This window comes from Pantherophis guttatus, chromosome 5 (genome assembly GCF_059756535.1).
Source record: "Pantherophis guttatus breed Tessera chromosome 5, ASM5975653v1, whole genome shotgun sequence".
In the NCBI taxonomy this organism is placed as follows: Eukaryota; Metazoa; Chordata; class Lepidosauria; order Squamata; family Colubridae; genus Pantherophis; species Pantherophis guttatus.
In genome coordinates, this window is record NC_142067.1 from 49296189 (window position 1) to 49316938 (window position 20750).

General features: G+C 35.4%; 2 long non-coding RNA genes across 2 annotated transcripts in view; both read right to left on the reverse strand.

The window, feature by feature from the left end:
* The window catches only part of LOC117670951 (uncharacterized), a 43901-nt gene that overhangs the window by 8924 nt on the left and 14227 nt on the right, over positions 1–20750 (reverse strand). The window lies entirely within an intron of this gene.
* Positions 13121–18897, reverse strand: LOC117670998 (uncharacterized). The gene is made up of 3 exons (XR_004592746.3): positions 18142–18897; positions 13818–14000; positions 13121–13394 (listed from the first exon to the last, which is right to left on the reverse strand). It is a non-coding gene; the product is annotated as an uncharacterized LOC117670998 (long non-coding RNA).

The window sequence follows — 20750 nt, forward strand, 5'->3', positions numbered from 1 at the left end:
GCCTGGCCCTGAGCCATGTAGGGCTTTAAAGGTAATAACCAACACCTTGAATTGTGCCCAGAGACCAATAGGGAGCCAGTGCAGCTCGTGGAGAATTGGTGTAATGTGGGTGCATATAGGTGCACCCACGATAGCTCGCGTAGCTGCATTCTGGACCAACTGTAGTCTCCAAACACTTTTCAAGGTTAGCCCCATGTAGAGCGCATTGCAATAATCCAACTGTGAGGTGACAAGGGCATGAGTGACTGTCAGCCCTCCCCGGTAAACCAAGCAAGTTTATTAAATTCTACTTTATTGTAAGGCTACATTAATGGAAATTTGCAAGTCTAAAGGTACAAATCTCCCACCATACATTCCATTACACACATATGTGCAATTTCAATCCTAAGCACCTGTCAGAATCATAGAATTATAGAGTTAAAAGGGATCATAAGAATAATCTAGTCAAACCCTCTGCAATATGCAGGAAAAAAAACAGTGAAAAAACTTTCAAAAGATCACCATCTAGTCAATTGTTAAAGATCCCAGAGACTCACTCACAAACTCAGTTGGGAAACTTTTCTTTGCTGTATAGATCTTACATTGGAAATTTTTTAAACAATAACTATATAACTAATTTATCTATTATTTCAGATCCAAGTCTCTGTGTCATCAGAGAATTGTTTGATCTTCCCTACATTAACTGATATTGTCTCTTTCTTCAGTCTTCTTTTTCTCCACCTGAACATCTCAAGTTCTTCCAGTCTGTCCTCACAAAGTTTCAAAGTTTCTTCTAACATAGCTCAGAAAGGCTACTTCTTGAAGCTGTCTTAAACTGCTGGCTCATATTCATCTAACATAAACGATCACACCCAAGTCTTTTTCCAATATAGTACTTCCAAACCATGAATCTGCCATCTTGTAATTGTATTTTAGGAAGTTAGCACCCATCTTCTCCTAGGAAAATGAGATATTTTAGGAAATATTAAAAGGGCAGAATATTTCCTCTAAAAGGGAGGCAGAAACTCAGCCCTCCCCCCCCCCCAACTTTTGTCAGTGGGTCATTAAGGCCTGGGCCAGTCTATTCTACATAGCAAAGATCTACCTCCCTCAGGCAGAGCTAAAGTAGGAATTGCCCAAAGCCCTTTCATTACATCATTACCCAGCAAGAGTCAACCAAGTGTGGGACCCAAAAAACAACCTACAAAGTTACCCTGCATGGCCCCATGGGAGTCTGACAACTAATCAGAACACAAGCTCAAACTCAAAGCCCAAGAGAGGGTATAAAATCCAGGGACTCTCAGCATCTCTTCTCTTTTCTGCCCAGGATCTCAAGCCATGTGATCCTGTTCACCAATAAACCTTCTTTCCAAGCAACTTCCATGAATCCAGTGTCTTTTTCCCCACTTGAAACTGAACCCAGATGGACATTTCTTCCAACAGTATTCTATAGTTTTCTTTCCTAAGTATAATATCTTACATTTGTTCCTATTGAATGACATTGTTCCTCCCGGCCTAATTTTCTAAACTTTTGCAGATTAGATCAAAAGCTTGTTGTGCCATTCTGAGTGTTTCCCAGACCTCCCAATATTGTGTCATCTATAAATTTAATAAACAGCTCATCAATGGCATTATGTTGCCGCAAAAGAAGTGCAGCTCATTTTGACCTGTTGTTCCCTGTTTATATGCTATTGACTGCAGCTCTGTAGTATATTGTTTCACAGCAGCAGTATCCATGGAGATAGCAATTTTAAATATTCCTCTAAATATAAAATCTATGTTAACAGTCTCTTCTACATGTTACTTCAGAATTTCCCAGATTAGCCAATCTATTTATTTTAAAAAGTCTAAGTCTATATATAATGTCCAGTCATCTGTGGCATTATCAAGCCTATTAATCTTTCACAATAAAACTAACCATCCTTCTGTCTTTTTCCATCTTTCTTTTATTTTACACACTGCATCCAGTGTTAATCTGTTCCTCCTCCTAGTCCGTCTTTTTTTACTGCCCTTTGTCCCTCCCCACCTCCAGAGATAAGAAAAAGCTCGAAAGTCTTTTTTTATAGTACCACTTAATTGCATTGTTGTGTCTGTATTGCTGATCAAACAGAAGACACTTCAATCTGAAGCATGTTTTTCTACTGTTGGCTTTGTTGAAACTTCTAGAATAACTAGTTCTAGTGAGTCTATAAGAATTTCAATAAACATACCCATCCAAGATAATTGAATAACCAAACCAGACGACAGGCATTCTTAATTAATCAATTCTATCAACAATCCAGACAACTATAGGCAGCTTTCTAAGGGATGAAAAGGTTATACCTAGATACCATTTAAGCATAAATATTCTCCAAAGAAATACAAGTCAATTTTTTTCTCAATGCCTTAATTGCCTGGAAAATTAGATTGTTTTCATTTAGTTTACAAATGCCTGGTCTTTCTCTCATGTATTCTTTGAAGTCAGTTATCTTAGTTTTCAAGTTATTTCTGTTTTTAATGTGTTAATAGAGTGTGTGTATGTGTTTGTGTATGTGTGTATATGTTTACTGTCTGAAGACTGGGATGAAATAAAAAGTTTGAATGCAGATTGCAAAGGATCTGAAGCCCAATTTCAGTATTAATTCCTAAACATATTTTTCAGATTAAAAAGGAAATTTCCATATCTGTTCCCAATTGTGAAACTTTTTTCTTGTTATTAATATAGTCCCTTGATAATAACAAGAAATACATAATAGAAATGCTGACATTTGCTACAGAATGTTTTTATTTTTTTCAAGTATTTTAAGAAAAAACTATTTTTTCTTAAATAGTTTTGATTATGTACATTCATAGTTAATTAAAAGTGATTTCACAGTGGCATCTCTAAAAGAATTTTAAAAAGGAATTTTAGTTCTGCCTGAAAAACATTAGTCATTTTCATTTTTAAGAATTTGTAGATTGTAATCTTAATCAAAATGGGTAATATACTGCCCTCAACAGCATTGGTATTTATTCTTGCAGAAATTTAAACTCTTTTTGCTGCTTTTCTAAACAGACAGATATGTTTAGAAAACATATAACCATCCAGTTAGTCTTATTAATCTACATTTGTAAGCAAACATTTAAATATCAATCAATCAAATTTATTATAGTCATTGACCAGTGATTCATATAAATAAATATGAGAAAAATGAACTTAAAAAATAAGATTAAATAGATGCATGTGAAATAAAAGATATAAATGCAATGAAATAATAAAAATAGTAAAATAAGAACAGAAAAACTGTGCAATAAAATATTAATAAAAAACTTATTTTAATGTTCGTAGCATAAAGGCCTAATAAAATATTAAAAATATGTAAACTAATAACCACTGACCAACTTTTATGAGAAAACAATTGCATTTTAATATGATTAATAAGAAGTTTATAGTTAATAAAATATATATAATAAGAATGAGAAGGTTCATTTCAGCCTGAAAAAGTGTTTAACACTAATTGTGAAAATGATTGGGGAAAAAAAGGATTGCCAATGTTTGTACTCTTGTCCTCTCTCTATAATTATCCATTTATGAATTTTAATTGCTGCAGTGCAAAACCTGGCTGCATTAAATGTGATAAATGGTGTTTAATTGGAAGAAGAAAATTATCAGGAACACTTTTGTTTTGATCTGCAAAATGTGTCAGTAAAGAAAGAATAAAAGTTTATGAGCTGCCTGGGCATTGGGGCACTATGAAAATTGGGCAACATAAAGTAATTTGGGCCAAACATTTTGCAGTAAAGGGTTTCAGAACTTTTGAATGCAATCTCTACATTTTTCTGGATAAACTTCATGACTGCTGCTATACTTGCATGTGATGGTGAAATATCATGATCAATGTGCATCTTCTAGACAACTCTAGTCTGGGGCACCAACTCCAAATATTTGGAATTCTTAACCTACTCAATTTCCTTCCCCTTGATAGTTAAGTTAAATTTAATTATTACAAGTTATATATCCACTGACTCCAACTAACTCTTTTAATTTTATTTTTTTTTTTTGGCAAAAACCACCATGTTGGTTTTCTAGTCATTGCTTGCCAGAAAGTAGTCATTGCAGCCTCTTGCTGACCCCCTTTGCACTTGCTGCTCCCCCTCGTCTCATTTTTTAATTTCATATTAGTTACTTCCACTATTTATTTTTATTGTTTCATTCCTTTACTATTGTTATTTTTACATTTTTACCATTTTCTTCATTTTATTATTATAAGCTACCTATAGTAGCCGCACAATGAGATGAGCTGTAAATAAATTTAATAAACAGACAAATAAATGGCTAAAATGTTTTGAGACCTTCTTTAAGTCCTATAGGTATTAATGAAATCATGGCCATACTATCAGTTTATAGCAGAATTGAACACCCATTCTTGTGGAAAGGAGGTGGAAACTTAAATCAGACCATCTACCTGATAAGATGTTTAAATAAATATTAAGTAAGGTGGCTAAAATACAAACCTGTGTAATTTCATTCCAAACAGAAATTAAGTTATATAACATATTTTGAGGATTATACCTTTTTCTAATTCATGATGTGTTGAACTTAAAATTGAGTCATCTGTCTATCTTTGTATGACTCTATTTCTCCCAAAGAATTGTTCCCCAAAATTTATTTATTTATACAACTTGCAACCAAACCTCAAACAGTTTTGGATAGCTTACAATTTAAATGAAATTTAATATAAAGAAATAGATTATGTATGTTCAGAAGAAGAATGCAAACAGACAACTTGACAACCATCCTAATAAAGGCTGGAAGAATAGCCAGGCTTTCAAAGACTTTCTGGATATCATCAGAATGATAGACATATGTATTCCTGGGTGAATCCTGTAACAGAGAAGACAAATATCCTAGTTCCCAATAGATGGCATTGTTAACTGAGGGAATTTGGAGCATACCCACTGCCTAATAGAATTCTTTATTGGCCAAGTGTGATTAGACACACAAGAAATTTGTCTCCAGTGCATAAGCTCTCAGTGTACATACAACAATAGATCATTATCATAGTCATTGTAAAAATACATTCATCATAAAACATTAGATACAACACTTAGTGATAGTCATGGATACTAAATAAGCAAACAACATAAATCATACTAGGATACTAACTAAACAATTTAAATTGTAAGATACAAGCAACAAGTTATAGTCATAAGAAGATAAGGTGATAGATAATAGGGAAGATGAGAATAATGATGATAAATCTTATCAAAATAAAAAATTTGGAATAGGCAGTCATTCAAATAGCAAAGCTCTTAGACTATGAACAGCTTTTTAGAATTAAGATCTATAAAGCTATATACATATTTATAGATCTTGTATATTTTCATATATATTTTAATAAGATGTCATAGGATCATGATCTAATATAGAACAGTCAAAAAGAGGCTGCTTATTGCCTAATTTCAGTCTTCTCTCTATCCCTATTTGTAATTTACAATCCATACTATAGGCAAAAATATTGTAAACTATACATAGCAAATGTGATATTTCTTTGGAAACATCCCGATATCCTTTTTTAAACATTAACACAATAATGACAATGATCTAGTCCTGAGGAACATGACTAAAGTAACCTGCATTAAAAAAAGGGAACGACAAATCAGGAACTGACTTTTCCTCCAACTTTACAAGAGGAATAGTATAACTAGTATTATTTGGTCAGGCTTTGCCTAACTTCAAAGACTTCAAAATATTTATTGTTTGGAATGGGAAGAGTTCCTTGATTTATTACGATTTTTTTTAGATTTGCAAGCGTTCCTGCTCATAGAAGTATAAAAGACTTTGAAATAAATTTCCCGTGTTTTTCTGGAAACTTTATGGATTGGAGGGGCAAATCATTTTTTGATAGCCTCTATAATTTGCTAGAAGAGTAGTGATTTGTCCCCAATTGCTAAAATGAACTGCCACATGTTCATTTATTGGATAACCATTTGTCTGAAGTGGTGTAGGGTTTCCTGCCTAAGCAGGGGGTTGGACTAGAAGACTTCCAAGATCCCTTCCAACTCTGTTATTCTGCCTCTCTTCTAAAGTAGCCCTTTTTTTAAAAAAAAAAACAACCTCAAATATGTCTTATACTGTTTCTTCATTCTCACCAATTTAGCAAGGGGCACTTGACCATCTTCATAATGTAAAGGAAAAAGTGCCAGTAACTCAGGCTGGGTTGCAAAAGAACCCCAGTCAAGCCAGTCTTGGATTTGCCCTTAATATGAATGGTATGTTTAACCTGGAAACAATACATCTATTCATGTAGAATTTGACACGAGATGTATAATAGGGATAATGGCCAATTTATTCAATCCTGTATCTACCATCTCTGTTTGAAGTTCCAATAATTGAAGAAAATGTAACAAAATTGTATAACAGAAGCACTTGCACTTGGTTCCATCTATTTCAGATAGACCCTGCAATAATCTAAAGCAGCCACACATTTAATTTCCTTGGGAGTCATGGGTCTCGGATTTTGGACATATTCTGTAAGTTTGCCTATTTGAGATATCTTGCTTTAAACACTGATGCTTTATGATGCAGCATTTTACTCAGTTAAAGGTTAGTGAAATTAGAGTTTTGGTAGTATTTAGATACTATCCAATTAATTAATTAGTCACTTCTGTTCAATTCTGTCCCCATGATACAAAAAATAGGCTGAGACCCTAGAAAGAGTACAGAGAAGAACAACAACGATGATAAAGAGGCTGGAGACTATAAACGTTATAATAAACAGCTAAGGGAACTAGGGATGCATAGCCTAACGAAGAGAAGGATTATGTCTTCCAATACTTGAAAAGCTGTCACAGGGAAAAGGAAGTCAACTTGTTCTCCAAAGCACCAGAGGATAGGGTAAGGAGCAATGGGTGGAAGTTCATTTTAAAAAGATCCAACCTGAAAATAAGGAGAAATTTCCTGATGGCGAGAACAATTAAATCAATGCAATCGCTTGCTTTCCAGAGTTGCGGGTGCTCCATCATTGGAGGCTTAAAAAAAAAAAAAAAGGTTGGATAACCATTTCTCCAGGATAGAATAAGCACTGCTGGATTCAATAAGGACTCTTGCCTTGGGCAGGGGGTTGGACTAGAAGATTTTCAAGGTCCCTTCCAGTTTTATGAAACTTGAAAGATTATAGAACATATCATTCAAAAACTAACTTATATGTGTTCAGAATTTACATGTCAAAATATACTACACAAAGCCCATCTTGCTGTTTCAATTTTTTTTATTTCCCTTTATTCTTAAGCATAACAAGTGTAGAAATATATTTTTTTGAAATATCAACTTTTCCAATCAAGTAACTAAGCAAGCAGAATTCAATTAAGGCAAACAAACAGACATACAATTTCTTTCTTTACCTTGCCTTAGTGGATGATGGAATATAACCATTTATTTCTGCCTTAATTGTTCCATCATTCCCAGAAAAATTATCTCATTGCTAGCAGTAGTGAGAGATGCATCTCTTAAATGTTAGTGTGTTTATCATAAAATGTAACTGCTTCTAAATTCTCCTAACAGTTCATTAAGGAGTCAGTTTAAAATTTAGCTGACCATCTCTTACATCTAACAAAGCTGTATATTTTATTTTATGTCTTCATAACTTTTTGTCCCTCTGGATATTTGCGCAAGGTAGACTTATTCAATGCTACATTGCTTTCTCTATGTTTGCACCTTCAAATCAGTGTTGAGTCCTGGCAACTGCTTGGACTAGCCCCTGTGGTTTTCTTATATATACAATATTCTATATATGTTCCAAAAAGGAATATAGGAGTTGCATGCTTTCCCTCCCTCCCTCCCTCCCTCCCTCCCTCCCTCCCTCCCTCCCTCCCTCCCTCTCTCTCTCTCTCTCTCTCTCTCTCTCTCTCTCTCTCTTATTTTATACAAAAGCAAGAAAAGTTTGCAATTACTGAATGCATTTTTTCTCTTGGTAGACATTAATAAGGTTTCCTAAATCTGATGTTCAAGAGCTATGCAACTCTCAGCATTTCTTCAAATTTCTACTTGGGTCTATATTCAAGACCACTTAGAAATTACAGCTGGTTCAGAATGCAGTTGCGTGAGTAGTTATGGGCACTTTTCATTTCATTCTTGTAACTCCACTTCTTTGCAAGTTATACTGATTATCAGTGTAGTTGGCAAAGCTTGCAAAGCTATTACAGACCACTCAATGTGTCGTTACCTGCAAACCATTCATACTCAGGATGTGACTACCCACAGGGCCATATTTTTTCTGTTGTTTCTGCTGACAGTCAAATTTGGACAAGTCATTGCATTCTCAGTCCAAGCAGTAAAGCATTGCCATATTGTGGTATGTAGGATATATTGCTACCATATCACTATTCTTACCTACTTTCTGGAACAGTAATACCCCTAAGGTCCATATGTTTTTGACCCCATTAGGCAATCATAAAATCATTTAAAGCTATTAAAATACTCGCTCTTACCGGTAATGATATGGGGTGGAGTGATCTGTTCCCCAAGGTTGATTTCTAGGAATATGTCTGTTATTTATCCTAGGGACATGAGGGCACAGTGGCTTAATGATGCTGGAACTGCTGGCCAGAAATGGTCTACACTCTAGTGATTCAAGCCCAGTACTGTGAGACAGGTTGAGCTCCCGTCGCTCACTCTCCAGCTCCTGCCCACCCAGCAGTTTGAAAGCATGCAATATTGTTAGTAGATAAATGGGTAAAACTATCTGCATCCGTGTGTGTGGAGAGAAGCAGCTAGTGCTGGACCTGGCTGGACATGAGGCAACACAACACAAGGCAAGGTGAGGCAAAACTGGTGAAGGAGCTTGGAAGAGCCAGCAACCTGAGTGCTGCTAGTCAGCTTGTGTAAGTTAGTTCACCCCCTGCAGTGCACCAAGATAGGCACGCAAATGCCAAACAGAACAAACTAACAATTTAGGCTGCCAGGACTGCATTGTGTCTAGCATTTGTAGATTTCCCTGATATTGTATGTCATACACTAAATAAATAATAAATATTTATCCTGCCTTGGTGTGTGCCATGTGTTTGTTGTTGATTTTGTCTTATTATTGTTGTTTTTGTTTAAATCCAAAACTTAACAAATGCATTTTATTCACTGTTCATTCCAAGAGTATCAGATTTCAAATGCCAGAATGTAACTAGGATAATACAATCCAACGATAAATCATCTAAATTTTGCATTATTAAAGAGTTTTCTATTCATAACACAAACATCTGAACAATATGATATGGATTTTGGTTTGTAGGCTGTCTGCTGAAGTTGATAATGGTTAAGTAGTAATGATTACGTTTTAACTGAATAGTATATTACTTTGCAGTGTAAGAGATTGTTTATCGTTTTGTATGTATTAGATCTCTAGAGACTGCTGCTTTAAAAAAAACAATAAGGTTTTCTCTATCAACAATGTTGAAATGCTGCCCTCTTCTGCTAAACAGCTATGTATTTTCTTTCCTATAACAGTAATAACACAATAGCCATATGCCATTAAACATGATTTCTAACATATGCTTTCTGCTTGAAATTATTTGATTTTATTAGATCACTATTTTAACGTTCAGTGAAGAGATTATGAAGGAGTTAATCCATCCATAAGGAATTGAACTGGACATACCACCCTGCTAAATTTGGCTGATCTAAAAAAGAAAATCTAGGGAGGTCCAATGGCTGTGAATGGAGGTAAACTATTAACATTATTCTTATTCCTTTTTTAAGTCCCCAAGTGCAGTGGCATCACTTTCATATCATTGTTAAGAATTTTGCATATAGGCCCCAGGGGTCAAGCCTTAGAAAGTCAATGCCAATATCATTACTGTATAGCTTTTATATAATCATTTAATATCTGTCTTTTAATTTAATAATACTGTAAATGCCTCAATTACTTTTAATTAAGCAGCGTAGCCATTGCAGAAATAAATAAAAATGAATCATTTATGGACACGATACTGTGAGCATTCTGTGCCATTAATTCAGGCCAAGTTGGAACATTCTGAATATTTTGAATAATTTTCGGTCAACTTTGGGACCTAAATTTGCTTCCAGACACCGGGTACCCTACGGGGTAACATCCTCAGTATTAGTGAGTTTACAGTTTCTCCTTGTTTACATACAGTAACTTACTCTGCCAGTGTTAATGGGGGTGCAGTTTTCCTTGGTAGTTCCTTGATTAAAATATTGTGTTTTGCTTGATTGTTTGTCTGATATTAATCCCCATTTATCTGGGTATAAGCTACTGGGGAAGATGTGTGCTGGGTTCTTTCTTTCTTTCTTTCTTTCTTTCTTTCTTTCTTTCTTTCTTTCTTTCTTTCCTTCCTTCCTTCCTTCCTTCCTTCCTTCCTTCCTTCCTTCCTTCCTTCCTTCTTTCCTTCCTTCCTTTCCTTTCCTTTCCTTTCCTTTCCTTTCCTTTCCTTTCCTTTCCTTTCCTTTCCTTTCCTTTTTATTGTCTCTTTTGAATAGTGTATAAATGCAGTCTGGATGGCTGTTGTTAACTGAATCCCATAGTTGTTAGGCAAGCACTTTCTGATAGCATCCCATAACAAAAGTCAGTAGGAAACTGGCAGAAAGTTGAAAGCTCTAGAAGCACAGGCAAGTAAATGGCTGCTGCCGGTCAGAGATGGAGCAAGAGATTAGATGAAATTAAACATACTCAATGTCCTAGCTATTCCATGTATGACTTTCCTTACAAATTATTATTTTAGTTGTCCTCCTCCGCAGATATTCAGATATCTAAATTGTGGTTGTCATAAGGGGGGAAAAATCCCAATTGTAAGAGCTATCTCTTTCTATGTACCAGCTGGTATGTGCTGTATATTGATAGGACATGAATCAGCATTTTCTGTACTTCACTCCTAAGCATGAGTTTACAAATAATTCTTATCTTGTCTAATTGTATATGTACCAAACCATGGCATAGTTCTCCCATTAATAAAAAAAGAAATACACTGACTTAAGGCAAAAGAGGTAAGAAAGAAAAGTAATGCAAATGTAGTTTAATTCAATGCTCTGTTGCACACTGAAATATGATAATGAGTTCTCCTTCAAGAATTCACAGTGCTAATTAGCTTAATGTTTCCACCTTCAGGTCTATGCTGCCCTCATCCCAGATAGTGATTTCATTCCATAATATACTTACTAATGGTTGACTGCATTGCTAGGATATATGAAACAGTTTCCTCTTTACATAGACTTTCACCTAAAGAATTCATAAGCTTTTTCTTTTACTTCTGCATGATAAATCAGACAGATCAAAGCAGCCAGAGCTTTTTTTACTTAAATTCAAGTGTGTATGAATATTCTCTCTCCCCCCCCCCTCTGTCACTCACACATATGTATCTGCTCTTTTTCATGACTTTCTTGGGCAACTAAACTCTGTACCTCAAACTACCATATGAAAGAATAGGCAGGCAGACCTAAACAGAGAAACAGAATGACCACAGGTGTATTGCCCAACACATATTTATATATTAGTGTATATAAAACACAATTTCCAGAGAAGAAATGGCAGAATGCAACAGACTGCAAAGAGCCTTGGTAGTACAGTAGTCTAAGGCACCCTGTTATTAAGCTGGTTATTAAGACCAGCTGCCTGCAATTACTGCAGGTTTGAATCTCGCCAAGGCTCAAGGTTGACTCAGCCTTCCATCCTTTCTAAGGTAGGTAAATTGAGGACCCAGTTGTGGGGGCAATAAGCTGACTTTGTATAAATATACAAAAGGATGAAGGCTATTGCTGAGCACATTGTAAGCCGCCCTGAGTCTCCGGAGAAGGGCGGCATATAAATCAATTTTTTTTAAAAAAACAAAAAAATAAAATAAAATAAAAAAAGAATGAAGAGCTGGTGAATAAACTCTCTCTTCATAATTTCTCTCTGGACAAGGAGAGAACGTGAGATTGCTTTAGCAATAGAGTTGCTCCTCATGAGACTGAAAGACAACAGTCTCTGGTGGATTCAAAGCTCTGGGAGAAAAGATAATAACTGTCTTGCTCAACCCATAGTCAGAGCCTATAAAGACTCTGGCTTTACTGGGTTCACTTACTCCCTTTTCTGATAACTTTCAGAAATTGCTTGTTAACTACTTTTCGGTTATTAGGAATTTGCCTGACCATAACATCTGCTGCTAGAAAATCTGAAACAAACAATCTCTCTCTGCCTTTCCCAAAATCAGGATTAAAAAATAATGACCAATTTGTCTTATTTCCCATCTCTAGCACTACTTGAACGGTATTCTGGCTGTGCCAGAAAACCCAACGAAAGGACAGCCCAATCCTCTCAGTCTGCTGAGAGAATGGGAAAGCAGGAAAATGGCACTGAAACAAGAAAATGGAAAATGATGTTACAGCAACTAAAGCAGGAACAGCTACTATACTGTAGCTACAAAATCAAAAGTCTTGAACATCATAGCCTTAGGAACAAAAGTCACTGGAAACAGTAACAAATCTGCTTAAACTCTATGTGGAGCTCAGCTTGGGAGCTTAGCTTAATGGTCAGCAGCCAACCAGCCAACCTTGATAACTCAGCTTGAAACATGGCTTGGAGCTTGACAGCAACTGTGGCCTCACAGCTTGAAAGCAGCCAGCTGTGAAACAAAAGTCTCTGTGTCTAGCACATTAACATTGCACCAAACCATAAAATAGGAAAGTAACCCAGGTGAAAGGCAAGAATTATACCTACCTTTAGCCTATGAACTTAGAAAATACTGACTCAACCAAAGTCAAAACAATGCTATCATATGCTAAGTCATATCCGGCTTTTGCTTATTTATAAGCATAAATTCTGGATACCGAAAAAGGATTTTGTTTCTGTAAAACTGTCATTTACAAATGTAGGACAAAATGCTCAGTGATATAGATATGCATCAGTATGATGAGAAATGTAAGAGAGATCCATATCCTTAATAAATTATGAGAATATTCAGCATATTCTATTCCCAAAATAAATACCTAACTTAAAAATGTATCAGGAAATAGTCTCATAGTTATGAGAACAAGAAAGGAAAGCCATCTACTTTTCTTGTAGCCTTTTGGCAAATACATGCCACACAAAGGAATTCAGTGACAGTTTTGTAATAGAAATAAGCCTACTTGATTCAAGATGAAAAGTAAACTAAGAGTAACTTACAAGAAGAGCAAACCTTTGCACACTGGAAACAGCATTAAAAGAATTTATTTATTTTATAATACTGGGGTTCTTGAGCCAGGGCTCCTGTAACTTGATATCGTTTTGCACTGACCAGTGGGTGTGGCATGAATTTATTGAATAGACAGTTCAGTTGCCTTTATATAATAATCTGGAGCTACTCAGATGTTCTTCATAGGTGATAAAATACAAGGTGAATATTTTTGATGAGGTCATCATTGAAATCAGCTTGGGAGATGTGATTGTTGCTATCTTATCTAGCATTCAGGACCAGACAGAATGTATCTGAGAATGAGAAGAAAACAACTTTTTGTAGAATGTCTAAGGTTTGATTTGGATTGATAGGTGAAACAGGTTTGAAGGCATAAGATGTAGAAAACAAATTTATTAGATCCGAATAATCAGTCATCAGCAACATCCCACCCTACATCCTAGTTGCTTATTCCAGCTTTAGCAGATTTCAAACGAAGTATGTCTACTCACAGGAGGCCTAACATTTTTCATTAACTGGGGAAATATATTCATTTTATAACATTTCTTAGACAAGATTGCCCAACTGAGCTTCTTCTCCAGGATTAGTGGTGTCCATCAAAAGATCAAAGTTATCTTTAGTTAATATAGAAACAATGCCTTTGGGGTATGGACATTTTTTGCTGGTCTTAATTGCCGTTTTTATTATAATAAGATTGGAGTCTTTGTTCAGATTACCAAATCAGCTGGGGCCTTTACTGTCCCTTGGATCAGCTTCACTGCTCATACAAGCTCTTCAGTTCTGGACAATATCTCTGACTGTTCACATTCGTCTGTCATGTTGTAACAATTAATTAGTTCACTTTGACAGGGACAGCAATATTCTTTTCATGGCAGTAGAACATTATGCGATATGGCCTGCTGTCAAGGACAGAGAAAAAATTTGGCAGGTCTCTGAGTTAAAGATAGCATTTTAAAGTATATGAGTTGACGTAATATTATTAGGCGATGATATATAATATTTTGATCAGTAAACACCTAAATGGGGATAATTCAAAATGTTTCCATAAAGTTCTCATTTTCAGAACCATTGAATGATACTCCTGAGCTGCTGGAAAAACAAGCTAACACACCCACACCCACACCCACACACCGCTATTCCTGCATTATTTTTCTTGCTATATAATATGACTAAGGCCAATGAATGAAGTTCATTGTTTTGCGGAAAAATGAAAAGAGCTTCTGAAAAGCCATACTGCCATATTAATTGTAATTAAGAACAGACAGAAGTAGTTGTTCATGTTGATATATAAGACAGCATCAGCCTTTTTCTTACCTGGGCTTGAAAGAGCTTAAGCATTGCTATTTTCCATGCTTGCCATTGGTAAAGCATCCAGCATAGGAGTACTTTAAAATATGACATACACAGCATAGCTCTGTCTGTTCTTAAAAACAGCATTAATGTAATAGCATTAATGCATACAGAATGTATCACTGGGGAAGGTCCTCTTTGTACGTCATGTGTTTTCTTCAAACTATCATTTTTTTAATAAGTCACTGTTAGTTGATCAAAAAAGACTATTATCACCTGAGCAGTTAAAAGATAGGATTTGGTCAAAAATTAAGTGGAGTGTTTTTCACTTACAATGTTGTTTAACTCATTAGACCCAATTATATATCTCCACTACTGGCATTTTAAGTGAGGCCATGAAGATAAGATCCAGCTGATCCCTGGCAAGACTAGGTGGCTTTGGATTGTAGGAGCCACTGGCTTTAGGACATTGCCATCTTTGGTGCTGGATCAGTGGTGGGTTTCTACCAGTTCGCCCCGGGTTCGGGCAAACTGGTAGCAGCAGCGGGAGGCTCCGCCCACCCACCTGGACATCATAATAGATGCTCTGTGCATGCGCAGAAGGCTCTGTGCATGCGCAGAAGGTTCTTTGCATGCGCAGAAGCACTGCACACATACACTCACAGTTCCAAACCACTAGCAAAGATAAGTGAAACCCACTACTGTGCTGGATGAGGCTATACTACTCTGGCAGACCCAATGTGGTGTTAAATGCTGTTAAGTGCTGTTAAGTAGCACCAGCTGCCTGCAATTACTGCGAGTTCAAATCTCACCAGGCTCAAGGTTGACTCAGCCTTCCATCCTTTCGAAGTAGGTAAAATGAGAACCCGGATTGTGGGGGCAATAAGCTGACTTTTTATAAAAAAGAACACCGCTTGGGGGGCCCGAAAGCCTTACTAAGCAGGTATATACAAAAGTATGAAGGCTTATAGGCAAAATTGCGGCAATTAAGATGAACATCCTCCCCAAGATCCTATTTTTATACCAAAATCTACCAGTGATTTTAGAGAAAATTTTTTTCCTAGAATTAAATAAGATTATTAGGGAATTCGTTTGGGAGGGAAAAAAATCGAGGATCTCACTCAAAATCCTACAGGAAAAAAGGAATGTGGGAGGATTTGGTCTCCCGAATTGGGAAATGTATTACAGAGCAGCAAAGTTGATATGGATAAGGGAATGGATCACTTTGGAGAACAAGAGAATCCTAATGTTAGAAGGCCACGATTTACAGAGAGGGTGGCATTTGTATTTATGGGACAAAGACAAGAAAAAGAAAACCTATTTCCACAGGCATAAAATCAGGGACTCCTTAATACAAACATGGGCGGGGATTAGGCAGAGATACTATACAAAAGTCCCAAATTGGCTCTCTACGGTAGAGGCATTGATTTACCCCAATAGGTGGGGAATGGAGAAACTGTGCAGATATAAAGATATCGTTGACGGAGGGGGAAACCTTAAATCAAATGATGCTCTGAGAGACCAAGGTATAACCTTAGATTGGTGGACTTACTTGCAAATAAAATCAAGATACCAGAAAGATAAGGATGAATTTGGCTTAGAATTAGGATATAACGGATTGGATAAAATCTTGATGGGACCAGGAAAAAAAGCGCTGGCCAAGCTATATAATTACTTATTAGATGAAGACAGAGATGAGGATACAATCAGAAACCAATTGAGAGCATGGGAGAGAAACATTGGGCATAGTTTGAACTTTAATGAATGGGAAGAGGCGTGGAATAAAAATTATAAATTAACTAGAGCAGCCACGTACAAGGAAAATCATTATAAAATGCTACATAGGTGGCATTTAGCACCTGCAAGATTATCAAAGATGTTCCCCAATGTGCACCCAAATTGTTGGAAATGCGGTCATGGTCAGGGCACCTTCTTTCACATGTGGTGGACATGCCCCGAAGCAAAAAGATACTGGAGCAAAATTCGGAGATGGTTGAAAGACATACTCAAAGAAGAAATTGATTTGAATCCAGAAATATTTCTCCTGGGAATGGTAAAGAAAGGGCATGGAAAGGAAAAGGTCCACCTCCTAATACACATAACTACAGCTGCCAGACTGGCATACGCTCAATACTGGAAAAAGAAAGACCTACCACCAGACGACCTTATAATTAGCAAAATATTAGAGTGTGCAGAGACAAGTAAATTAACGCACGAAATAAGTGATGATGAAAATTCAGATCATGATACTGTGTGGGGAAGATGGTACGAATGGATAAATGATAGAATCAAGGAAGGAGTTAAAGGTGCAGAAATCAATTAGAAATGTATAGTATAAAGGACACCAGATATTTTTTTCATGTACATATGTATAAACACTGCGAATCCGATGTCAAACAAAATTGTTATTATATTTTATTTGTCTTAAAAAAAAATCAATAAAGTGTAAATAAAAAAAAAAAAGTATGAAGGCTATTGCTTAACGTATTGTAAGCCGCCCTGAGTCTCCGGAGAAAGGCAGCATATAAATCGAACCAATAAATAAATAAATAAATAAATAAATAAATAAATAAATAAATAAATAAATAAATAAATAAATAAATAAATGTGCAATCTGGGGATCTTCTTAGATTCAGACCTTCTGCTAAAGGAGCAGTTGGCAGCAAATGTGGGCTTCACATAATTTAGCAACCGGTTCGCCCCAGCACCGAAAATGTGAGCGAATTCATTGTATCTTTCTGTTTCCAGAATAGCACTTCCAATTTGTTCATGAAATTCACAGTTCCAGGAGATTAAGTTCTTAGGACAATCTTTGAATTGAAGAATTCTTTGCTATGCCCATTTCAAAAGTGTAAATAAAAAAAAAAAAGTATGAAGGCTATTGCTTAACGTATTGTAAGCCGCCCTGAGTCTCCGGAGAAAGGCAGCATATAAATCGAACCAATAAATAAATAAATAAATAAATAAATAAATAAATAAATAAATAAATAAATAAATAAATAAATAAATAAATAAATAAATGTGCAATCTGGGGATCTTCTTAGATTCAGACCTTCTGCTAAAGGAGCAGTTGGCAGCAAATGTGGGCTTCACATAATTTAGCAACCGGTTCGCCCCAGCACCGAAAATGTGAGCGAATTCATTGTATCTTTCTGTTTCCAGAATAGCACTTCCAATTTGTTCATGAAATTCACAGTTCCAGGAGATTAAGTTCTTAGGACAATCTTTGAATTGAAGAATTCTTTGCTATGCCCATTTCAAAATTGCAGGACTGTCTGTGTACTTTTCCTGCCCCTACCATCAGGTAGTTTAAAGTGCAGGTCATACATTTAAATTCACAAAAGAAAAATATTGAAATAAAGTCAATGAAATAAGATTTCTATATAGGAGACAATAGCAACAATAAAATCAAAACAGAGCTTGTACTAAAAGGGTAGCTATTCTAGCACAATGGGAAGGGAATGCAATGATTTTGATGAATGAATTATGTTTGTTGATTACCTCTTTATAAGAGGTTTTTGTACAATAAATTAAAATATCTGAAAAAAGGAAAAATGGACAAGCTTTTTAAATTAGATGTTTTGAATCAGGATTTTTTTTCCATCTGGAAAAGTATTCTTTCAGCGTCCGTTGCATAGTTCAATAGCTGAGAGTTTAGTTAATTAGTTAGTTGCTGTCCTTCACTCAAAAAAAGAAACATTTAAAAAAAAACAAGTTTCCTTTTGTCAAGGTTTAGACAGAAAAATATACCTGCCAATTGCTTTGTTCTTCAGTGCTGGATTCATTTTTTTCTTTATCACACTGTCAATATTCCTTTCATAGAAACAACCCTTGTCTTCTTCCTTGGCAGCTTCTTCTCATAATTGCCTTGCCTAAGCTTGTTTCAAGGTGCACATGTGATAGTGTTGCCTATAGCCTGCCTTCAGTCAATGCAAATAGGGTCCTGCTTTCTACCATAACATGGCAACAATAGAAACTTAAAAGAATTGTGCATGAGTTTTAACAGAAAAAAAATATATTAAATCATTTCACTTGTTATACAGTATTATATTCAAGTACCAATTCTTCCATATGTCATTCAACTTTTAAACACTCTATTAAGGGATGGATTTCTAATACTGATTACATGATGTACACATGAAAAAGGCAAGGATGGAAGTAGCAGTCTTTTTTTTTTTGCATTAACCACTTTGAAAGAGTAGATTTTTTTTAAAAAAAATCCATTTGTTGTCTCATCTGTTTTATCATTTGAAACAATGTTTTTCAAGGGTTTTTTTTTTTTCTTACTTTGATGGAAGTGGATGGTAAAATAAGTGTATTCTCAGTACTTTAAATATACAATACCATCATCTCATCCATTTTTATCACCACATATAAACCGTTCATGCTACTGGAGGTATATTCATAACCCCAAGGTTATATAGGTTATCATTTTTTACAGATGTATAAACTAGCAGTGTACACATTCTATAGGACTGAATGATTCATGTAACCTATCCAAGATCTGATAATTTAAAAAAAAAAAAGTTGATCTGGAATATATATATGCAGTGGTTCTCAGAGGAAAATGGAAAGCTTGAAATTTGGATATATGAATTGATTGTATGGTACAGTTCATCTAGAGCTTTCTACAAGGTTGATATGATATCCTAAAGTATCAAATAGAAATTTAACTTTTCCACTTTCTTCAGCCTTTTTGACACAGCAACTGTCTATTCTGTTCTCAAACAAAGCAAGTTGGAAAAAAATGGGAGAGCTGAACTATGCTTTTGGGGGAGCTTAAACTGTATATCTGAAATATCCATAAACCTCACTTTATTTCACTTTATTTCACAACTTATAATTTATACTTTGAAACAATAGAACCCAAGTTTGCCTTTCTTTTGAAGCATTCATTACATTCACAGAAAAAGGTGATTCCTCTAAATAATAAAATTATTAATGGGGTAAACAAACAAGAAGAATGATGTAAGTTGCCTGCAAGTGAATTTTTAACATGAAGGAGAAATAATTATATTTGAAAAAGCACATTCACTTATCTTTATGGTTGCCTAGATTGCTTGTTAAAAAGCTGGGAGATCTGCTTCATTTGTTTGTATTTTATATAGATTAGACTCACATTTATAAGGTCTACATTCATGAAAGTGTATACATGAATAATTGCATTGTGAGGCAGAAACAATAAAACCCATTCTTTATGTGAAGATATCTAAATAAATACTAAGCAAACAGAGTTTAATTGCTCAGCAGATTCACGACTGAACTAGTCATTTATCATTAAAAATATAATATGCATTTTTTACAATGCTCAGTAAGGTTCTATTGATATTTTCAGTATACCCAGATTCACAATGTAAGGAAACAGTAATCTTTTTGTATAATATATTGTTTTAGGTTGGTAAAAAGTATAGTAGAAAAAAAAGCAATAAACTAGAATAAGACCCAAAATGTTAAGCCACATATTTAAAGCAAAAGTGGAAAAACCTCTTTTATGTAAAGATTGTTCTTTTAAAACAAAAACGAAAAAAGGTTTGATGCAGTCATTCCATTAGTGACAAAAAATAGAACTGAGCTGAAAAACATGTGATGAACAGGAGCACCACAAGTTTTATTTTACATTTTTGTTGTCAGTGCTCTACTGAATTGAATTGGCTTTGTGAACTGTTTGTGTGCGTCAGTATATGCGCATGCAAAAAATAACACTGGCCTGGTTGTGGGGGGGGGTGTCTGTTTTTGTTTTGTTTTGTTTTGTTTTGTTTTGTTTTGTTTTGTTTTGTTTTGATTTATTTTGTTTTTTAAGTTCATGGAGCCTTGGTGGCACAGCAGACTAAAGCACTGTTAAGTAACACCAGCTGCCTGCAATTACTGCAAGTTCAAATCTCACCAGGCTCAAGGTTGACTCAGCCTTCCATCCTTTCGAGGTAGGTAAAATGAGGATCCGGTTTGTGGGGGCAATGAACTGACTTTGTATAAAAAAGAATACCTCTGGGGGGGGGGGAAAGCCCTACTAAGCAGGTATATACAAAAATATGAAGGCTATTGCTTAATGCATTGTAAGCCACCCTGAGTCTCCAGAAAAGGGCAGCATATAAATCGAACCAATAAATAAATAAATAAATAATAAATGGACATGAAGTTAAAAGCTCTCTGAATCTGAATTCTGGTGAGCTTTTCACTGCTGAGTCAATTCAACGTGGGCCTGAATAAAGATATACCTTAAGCTACACAGAATGCAGTGACAGAACAAAAAAACTTGCCCTACAAGCATAGATTTATTTATATTTTAGGTATAACTATATGTACAGTAGTTGCGATCCTCAAATATTTTTTTTCTTGATTACTCCAACTGTAAAAGGCTA